The sequence below is a fragment of the Protopterus annectens genome, chromosome 8.part1 (assembly GCF_019279795.1).
Source record: "Protopterus annectens isolate FY-2018-M chromosome 8.part1, PAN1.0, whole genome shotgun sequence".
Taxonomy (NCBI): Eukaryota; Metazoa; Chordata; order Ceratodontiformes; family Protopteridae; genus Protopterus; species Protopterus annectens.
In genome coordinates this window covers 117515823-117525356 of record NC_056742.1, presented here as the reverse complement: position 1 = coordinate 117525356, position 9534 = coordinate 117515823, and positions in this window count along the sequence as shown.

The window sequence follows — 9534 nt, the reverse complement described above, 5'->3', positions numbered from 1 at the left end:
GCTGGGTTAGTCCATATAAATACCCCAAATGTTGGGATGCCAGTTAAGGGCACAACCAACCCCCATGGCTGCCCATCTGATGGCCCCTCAGGACATCTATTGCCATCACACAGTACTGGGGTAATTCCCTAGTATGGTGAAGTGAATGGACATTCTGACTGAGGGAGGCTTGATGGTTAGCACCCATGTGACAAAAAGCATGTAGGAATAAAATTAATATGTCTACTGGTAGGCAGATTAGTATGATCATGAGTATACTGGGAAAAGGAGAGGTAAAGGCTGCATATTTAGTTAGGCCTTGATCCAACCACTAAGAAAAAAAGTATACATTATGTCTAAAACCTGTAAAATCTCTGAAAGACTTACAACTGAAGAAGCAAAGAAAATAATGTAGAAAAGCATCTCATTCTTCCAGCAAACCAGTAAAAATCAACACAATACAAACACTTTATTTACAAAAGGCAAGCTGGACCCATTTCTTTGTAACAGTACTTAATTCAGCAGAGAGGAAATTAACAGTCAGGGACGCATGGTGCATTATAGAAAGGGGCAGGGTTCCTTGCAGATTAGGAAAGTTCTGTCTATTGAGTAGTCTTAACTCCTGCAGTGTAGGTCCTAAAGGTTACCAAACATGGAATTTTTATCAAAATCTGTCTTTAATTACAAATGTAAATTACAATGCAATATCAGCAGTGGTACTCTCATGAAAAAGACTGGTGAAAAATGTATATCGATGCCAAGTGACAAAGCCATGTGACAAGTTATATCTTATCATAAAGATCTGCTGTAAAAGCAAACCAAGCAAATTTCAGATTATGCCAAAACATTTACAAGAAAAAGCTCCATATGTTGTTTTACTATGCCACACACTAGGAACATTGTAAAGCACTTCTCTTTTGTCAAAAAACTCAAAAGACACAATGTGAACTCAGAAGTGAAACAAAAGCAGTTCATGGACTTTACTGGCAGAAAAATAGGTTAAGGAACAAACCCATAAGGTTGAATTGTCACATAAAATCCTTTATTTGCTGAAAATAAAAAAATCAGGTTAGCACTTTCGTTTAAAACATATGTTAAACTTCGTCAGACAGTTAGTAATTTTGAAATCACTTCCTATATAAGCTTCCTGTAACAGTGATTGGTGAATCAACTCATGAATATTAATAAAATTTAAATACTTCATCTCATGAATATAAAACACATATTCTAAAAAGCATCTGCCTGCCACTCTATTGCTATCAAGCTAATAGCAAACTGTAAACAGAATTCATATTAACTTTATATATATATATATATATATATATATATATATATATATATATATATATATATGCAGTAAAAGACCACTACTAGAGCATTTTTATGTAAAAACATACTTCTAAAAAGTGTATGTTCTATGCTCAATAAAAACAAACTACACATAGTTCTGAATGACTTCATATCTGTTTAAAACATATCAGGTCACTACACCAATATCTAACGTGCACTCTTTTTTATATGTAAACAAATAAATGCATCTTTTGTGCCGTTGTTTCTTATTTCACCATGACAAACCCAAATGTGAACAATCTGGAATGCACCAATACTGTCAATAGATAACCTGAGGGGAAACATGCATGAGATAAAGCATTCAGGAGCCACATCTATCCATTAGTAGTACAGTGTGCAGTCCATTTTCCATCCATAGACTCAAGGTGTTCTTGAATGTAGACAGGGATGAGCTTAGTTTTATGTGGATGGGGAGTCTATACTAGAGCAGTGATATCCTCTGTGAGATAGACTTGTCTCTCCAAACTTTTCTGTTGATGTTGCAGAAGAGGTTTAAATCCCTAGACCAAATATTTCTGATGCCATTTGATGTGATGATGTGCATTAAATCCATCAGTACTGGGTCAGAGTATGTCTTGTATACTAACACAGCTCACCTCTTAGTAGTCTGTAGGGTACTGAGTACAACAGTGACAGGACTCCATGTAGGACATATTGTTTAGGCCTTGTATTCTTTTAGTAAGGTATCTCTGTGGGCATTCCAGTTGTTGCATGTGTTTGGACAGATGCATGCCAAAGGGGGCATTATACTCAATAATTGGCCTAATAAGGGCTGAGAAGAGGGTGGCAATGACATCCCTAGATCTGGACACAATCATTTTGTTAATAAGCTGTCTATTATGACAATAAACACATGTTGATTAAAAGCTAGGTGACTGTTCTTATAAGTTCCCAAATCCTGAACAGCATCGTCAACTATTAGAGATGTATCGTCAATGTGGTAGCTCCCCAGGGTAGATGATTTCCCAAAGGATACAGTAATACATTGTTTGGCTTTTAGTTTCAGTCCATGATTTTGACACCAGTTATTTATTTGGGATAAACTTTCCTGCAGGATGGCTAAATAATTTGGAAATTCAATGACTGCTCCTAGCTTGCAATCAACTGCAAACTTAGTCAGCCACAGCCCTTCAGTATTCACTTTTACTTCAGAGAGGAAAATGCCAAATAATGAGGTCTCAAAGCTCAGAACCACGGGGGACTCTGCTGATGACTGGCTTCTTTGTTGAGGAAACTTCCCCCATTTTGATTTCCTGCATCCTATTTGTGAGCTAGTTACCAATCCAGCAAGTGACATATGGGGTTTATTCCCATTTTGTTTAGCTTTTCTACTATGCCTGAGTGGGCGATTGTGTTAAAAGCTTCAGCTAGGTCAAGGTATGTGGTCTGTACCATTTTGCCTACATCCATTGCTTTGGTGACCTTTTCAAAAAATGTCCACCAAGTTGATTAAGCATGAACTGCCCTTGATGAATCCAAACTAAGACCTTCAGTTTCTACTAACAAAAGTGTTTTTTGTTTATGGATCTAGCCAGCTTTATGCCAAAGAAGGCAACACTTTAGCCCAGTAGGGGTAGTGATGCTTACAGCTAGGCTGGATGCATAAATTTCAATTAATATACCATTAAACTAAGATGGAAAGGAGGGAAATTCCATATTAGCCCAGAAGGGACAATGGTGCTTAATGCTAGGTTAGAAATGTGCATCTGAATAACTGGACATTTAAGATGTGATGGAAGGGGTAGGATTGACATAGAATCAGAAGAGGGGGTTGGATGCACATAATAAAAAAATAATACAAGGATGTATAACATAGTGTTAGAGGAAGAGTACTAAAATAAAAGTTTCAGAACTCCTGTCAAAATGAATTTCTGTATTTCAGAGTTAGTCCTAGGTAAGCTAGCAGAGAAAATGTTTGTAGTCTGTGAGGCATGAGTACAGCAGCTGTATGTTGCAAGTTTAGATGAAGGAGTTTCCCTGGAGATAAGCTAATAAATTAATGCTTTTCAGTCTTGGAGAAAATGAATGGTATGCTGCATGGTCTAGTACAGCAAATTGTGAAATAATTGCTAATAAACTGCATATGAGGAGCAAAACAAAAAATAATTCATAGATAGACTGATGGCTGAGGAAGGCTTTGGGGATTCTTAGAAACTGTCATGTTCAAAGACAGGACCCATTTTTTTCTACTGTACTTGTTATGACAAAAATGTTTCAAAGTTTGACTTTTTTGCAGTATGGTTTTGTCATGAAATGGATAAAGGTCTAAACACAGTATATGTTTGAGTTCATTACATGGTCTTTTTATTATGAATTGTCCAGGAAAGATGAATGTAAATATGCCATAATTTAAAACAGAAGACAGTATTCCACCTGGAAATGTTTTTCAGTGTTTCTACTCCAAGATAAATCAAACATTAACCTATGTGCAATCCTCTCAACTGTCACAAGACAAGTACTGCACAGCTTAGAAAAAAAGAAAATCTACTTAATCTTCATTTTTGTGGACTGTTTTCAGTGACTATAGCTGTAAGAGAACTGTTTTGATAAGCACAGAATGCATTCAACTTATATCCAGTTTATGTGCCATGAATCCTTGAGTTCCAGACAAACATTCATACTATCTGTTCTACACAAAAGACTTTTACAAAATGCCTTTGCAGAGATGAAACACTCCTTGCAGCAAAAGGTAGACCTCTAACCTTCAGGCTGCCTGTTTCAGTAAGAGAGACAAAAAACTTAGCATAAGATGAGACTTTGATTTTAATATTTTCTTTCATTTTACATGTTCTATGTGCAGTGACATTTTAAAACAGTCACAATTAAACTGGTTTTAATTCCAAATGTGCTGGTATGTAAACTGGATGCAGCAGTGACAGCTTGGTCTCAATGTAATGAGTTGCAGATGTTGGCTGTAAGTGAAACGATTCATGAAATTCTAACTTGACAACTTTATCTCAGGTTTATTTTCTTTTATTTTTGCTTGATTATAGTTTGGACCTTTAATTTTACAAGCTGTCATAAATGGAGCTAAAAGTTAGAATTAATGTTTGACATGAGAATTAACTTGCTGATAGCACATTTTTATTCTCAAATGCAGGGAAAATGCATAATGCATGATATCAATGCAAGTATCTTTTGCTTTTTATCTTATTTACTGCTAAAGACTTCATAATGAAAGTGTAAGTTGCTTGTACAAGTTGATGTCTTTTAATGAGATTTTAACCACAAAACTTAATTGAAAAAAGGCATGAACACAAACCTCTTAAGTTATAGGTAACAGGAACTCAGGTACACTGAAAATATGTTTTGCCTGAACATTGTGCATCTGCATTGTGTAAAAATATGAAGTTTACAAGTATTAACTAGTAAATCAAAATGTTTTGTTAGGTTTAGATGATGCAGTACAGGAAAAGCTGCATTTTGTGTGTCTAAATGGGTCCTTAGCTATGCCAAACACTTGGTTTTGATTTGTTGTACTTCCAATAAGGACAGAACTGAGAGTATTTGGATTTCTTTGTAAAATGCAGTTTTTATACACTGCATTTGTTCAAAGGAAAATAATCAACATGTGGGTTATACATTTATGTACTGAAATTTTAGTGGAACATTAATTGAACAGAGGTTGATTTGTGAGCTTAAAAAGACCAGATGATGAAATTATGCCATTTAATATGGTCAGAGACCAAACTGTTTAAAATAACATTATTGCCAAGTGGAAAGAAATATGCAAGTGCAAATTTCCAGATGCATGAAATATTCATTTGGCAAAGCTGTTTTGACTAAATTCATATTTTTTTCTTATTCTTATAAGGTAAAAATTACTCATGATCTAGAATTAGTAGCAGATTTAATTAATCAGTATGTTGAGGGTGGTAACAACACAAATTGGTAACTGCTTCAAACCAGTGATAACTAATATATTGTAGCTGTATCCAGAACATATTACACAAAAAATCAGTTTCCTGAAATTACATGGAACCAAAGATAAAATTCAAAGGGCAGTTTTCATATTCAGATTTTTCCAGCATGAGCTTGGTAATGTATTATTATTAATTCTCAAATTAGTTTGAGATACACATAAGCAAAATATGGCTAATTAATTACTTGGGGTAAAGGAAGAAAATGTAACATATTTATAAAAGGTTAAGAAAAATAATGGAGGATACATTGAAAACATAAGCCCAACATATTAGTCATAGGAGACTCCATTGTGAGACACACAGATGTGCCCCCTCACCAGGCTGGATAAGGAGAAAATCACAGTTAGTTGTTTGTCAGGTGCCAGAATCCACCATAGTCTCTCAGCAGCATGTACTGTTATGAGACTGTCATAGTCCACGTTGGCATAAATGATTAAGACTTACCTCCCTGGACTATATGAAGAGCTCAGTGAACATGTGTCCCAGGCAGGTATGTTCCTAGCCATAAGCAGCATTCTACCATTACCCAGAATGATGCCTCAATACAAACAGAACATGCCTGACTTTAATAATTGGCTTAGTTTCTGGTGTCATTCCAGGGGGATCCAGTACCTGACAGCCTGGGAAGACATGATTGACAAACCACAATGCTTTGCCAGAGATGGCCTGCATCTGTCTCCCTTGGGCTTCAGGCTCCTGGCAAAGGCTCTTGCCTCCCCCATGGTGCCTTTTTTAGGCAATGCCATGAGGACAAAACTAACAACATGAAAATTTAATCAAAACGCAAATTAAAGGCCATGCTGCTAAATGCTAGGAGTCTAAATATGAAACTGCACTCATTGCAAGCATTCTTAACCCTGGAAGATGGTGACATTTGTGCAGTCACAGAAACCTGATTCAAAGCTGCAGAGAGCACCACAGCCATACCAGGTTACTCATGCTATCATACATTCAGACCCCAAACCATGGGCAGCAAATCAAAAGGAGGTGGAGTTGCAATATATATATATATATATATATATATATATATATATATATATATATATATTAAAGACATACACACCTCCAAGCTGGTCAAACAGTATGATGTACAGGAGACACTCCAGGTGCACGTAACCATTGACAGGACCCCTATTCAAATCATAGCTAGCTACAGGCCCCCAACTGTGACTCAAGATGCCCACTCCACCTATCTGGACCTCTTTGAATCTATTAAGATTCAACCCTTTACCTTGATCCTGGATGACTTTAACAATTCAACCACAGACTGGAAGAAGTACTCATGCCAAAACACAAATGCCTAGAGATTCTCTGATTTTGTCAATGCAAATGCCTTGGACCAGCTGGTCAATACCCCCCACAAGAGGTGAAAATATCTTGGACTTGGTATTAACCAGCATGAGTAGCCACTGCAACTTCCTTACAGTGTAATCCTCCCTGGTAAGATCTGACCACAAAGCTGTGACTTTTATAGTCACCATCTCCCTCAACCCCCCCAAGCTAGGGTCAAACAAAAAACTTCTCCAAAGCTAATTACAACCTTCTGATGGAACGTATAAACAGCTTCACAGCCTCCCTCCCCCTCTACAGGAACTGGCATATATGTCCAAATCTACACCAAAGTACTACACAAGCATTTATATAGCCGGATGGAATCAAGAATACCCAAAAGCATAAAATCCTCCTCCTCAAGGAAGAGTAAACCTGTCTAGTGGACATCTGCAATAAACAAATGCTATAATAAAAAGGGAAAATTGTTGTCCAGGACCAAGAAGAAGCAAATGCCTAATTGGAAGCAATTTCTCCATGGCCTGAACAAGCAAATAAGAGCACTAGTGAAATACTCCAAAACAAACTTTGAGTCCAAACTGGCCACATCTACTAAAGTCAATCACAAGGCTTTCTTCACTTATGTCCACAATCTCAAAGAAAACACACAGATCTGCTCAGAACTGGTGGTCAAGGACACCAAATACACAAACTCTGTAGATATAGCCAACCTGCTGGCAGACATGTTCAGTGAAAACAGCACACCTCTGTCTCCCCATCAGTAAATCAAGACATCACTAGCACCTGCTCCCTCCCCTTATCTCAAAGGCAAAAAATACAGCCTCTGTGGGACCCCTATAACATCCCAGGCTACATCCTACATGAACTCAGGCAGAGGCTTGCAGCACCATTATTCACCCTATTCAACCAAAGCCTGAGTACCAGCTTCATCCCAGCTGAGTGGAGGACAGCCACTGTCATCCTTTTGCACAAAGATGGAGTGTCCACTGATCCAGGAAATTATAGCTCCATAAGCCTAACTAGCCTGATCTGCAAGGCCATGGAGTGGATTATCATGTACCTCATTAACACGGACATTGGCAACCTCCAAACACTCAATCCCACACAGTTTGGTGTCTTCAAGGAGAGGTCATACCTGTTAAATTTGGTCAACTTCTTTACGATAGTCACCAAAGCCATGCATGAGCGGAAGATCATGTACACCACCTACCCTGACCTGGCCAAAGCCTTCAATACTATTCCCCACTCGGGTATACTAGATAAACTCTCTCAACTAGGCATCAATACTTATGTTACCAGATGGGTAGCAAACTGGTTCATTGACAGAACTCATCTAGTCAAAATAGGTGAAGTCACCTCAAACAATTGACCCATATTGAGTGGTGTACCCCAGGGATTGGTCTTGGGGCTTTTGTTGTTTGGGATATACTTTTCTGAGGTGCAGGCGAAAACCACTGGGCTATGGATGACCAAGTTTGCAGATAACTGCAAGCTGGGTGCTGTCATCAATTGCCTTAGTGATGTGGACATCCTCTAAGAGGGTTTCACCCAAACAAATGACTGGTGCCTCAGACTGAATGTCAAAAAAATGCATTATCATCCCCTTTGGGGAGAGTGACAGCCCCACAAATTATCACATTAATAACAAGGTCCTAAGCATGCAATCAGTCATGAGGGACTTGGGCACCCAGGTTGATAGCAAACTGACTTTTGACCACCATATTGTTTCCATTGCATGGAAAGCTTTCTACATGGCCCACTTCATTAGTAAGGGTATCTCATCCAGGGACAAGGTAGTAATAACCTCCCTGTATTTTTCCCTTATAAGACCCATTACTGAGTAGAATGCCCTTTTTGGCATGTACCTCACAAAGCACATGCAGCAGCTGGACAGACCACATATGTTCCTCACCAAAAGAATCCAGGGCCTCAAACATCCACCCTACACTGATAGGCTAAAGGCCCTGCCCCTCTACTCAGCCTCCTACAGACTCCTCATAGGTGACCTCTGTCTGTCATATGAAGCATTCTCAGACCCCGCCTTGATGGGACTGCTGCATATTCACAAGTCAAGCTCCACTCGAGTAACTCACATGCACGACCTCAACCTGGTCTTTGACATTAATAGGACTTGGCAGAACAGATTTGTGTCGCAGAGACTCCTCCATTCTGTGGAATAGACTCCCACTCCATGTCAAACAAAGTACCTCATTAACCCTTTTTAAGTGCAACCTGGATAACTGGATGGGGAAAAGAAAATACACCCCTGGGATTCCACCTGTGTCCCTGATGGATGGGGGCATCAGGTGCTGACTTGTTGGAACATGGAGTAAATTCTTGACTAGGCTTGTAAGGGCCTCAGGGCCAATAGCCTAGTAACTTCCTATGATCCTGTGAAAAGTGGCAGGACTACTTGCTGAGTTAAATGTGATGCATCACACAGCACAAAAGACTTAAAAAAAGACATTTTTGTGTTTGTGCATCATGGGGAATGATTGCTTAGAAACGGTGGGCTACTTTTAGTGGTTATAGTTTCATTTTATAGCAATACTGATAAGGGGATTAGTTCAGTTGTTAAAATAGATTTTTTTTATTGCTTTCGTTTCTTGAAGAAAACTGTATCAGCAATGATTCTCACAGTTAGTACAGAGGGTTAAAGTTGTGAAGTGTAGTTCCTCTTGCTCAGGGTGTGGTTCCCTCAGTTCTCATTTGTCTACAGTATGACCTTGAGCAAGTCACTTAAGCAGACAGTACTCCCAGATTGTTTCTGTAAAGAACTGTGTGCCCATTGGATCTACCTGGTTAACAAATGGGCATTATTAGAGTTATTATATTATTTTTCAAGGAAATACATTTAATTTATGTTTATATTTACCAGACAGTTTTCACAATATGTAGTACATGCATATGATTTCCACGATATGCAAAGTATGTATACATGTTATTACAGCATTGCTTGTCTAGAATAAACAGATGTGTAGATAATATGTCT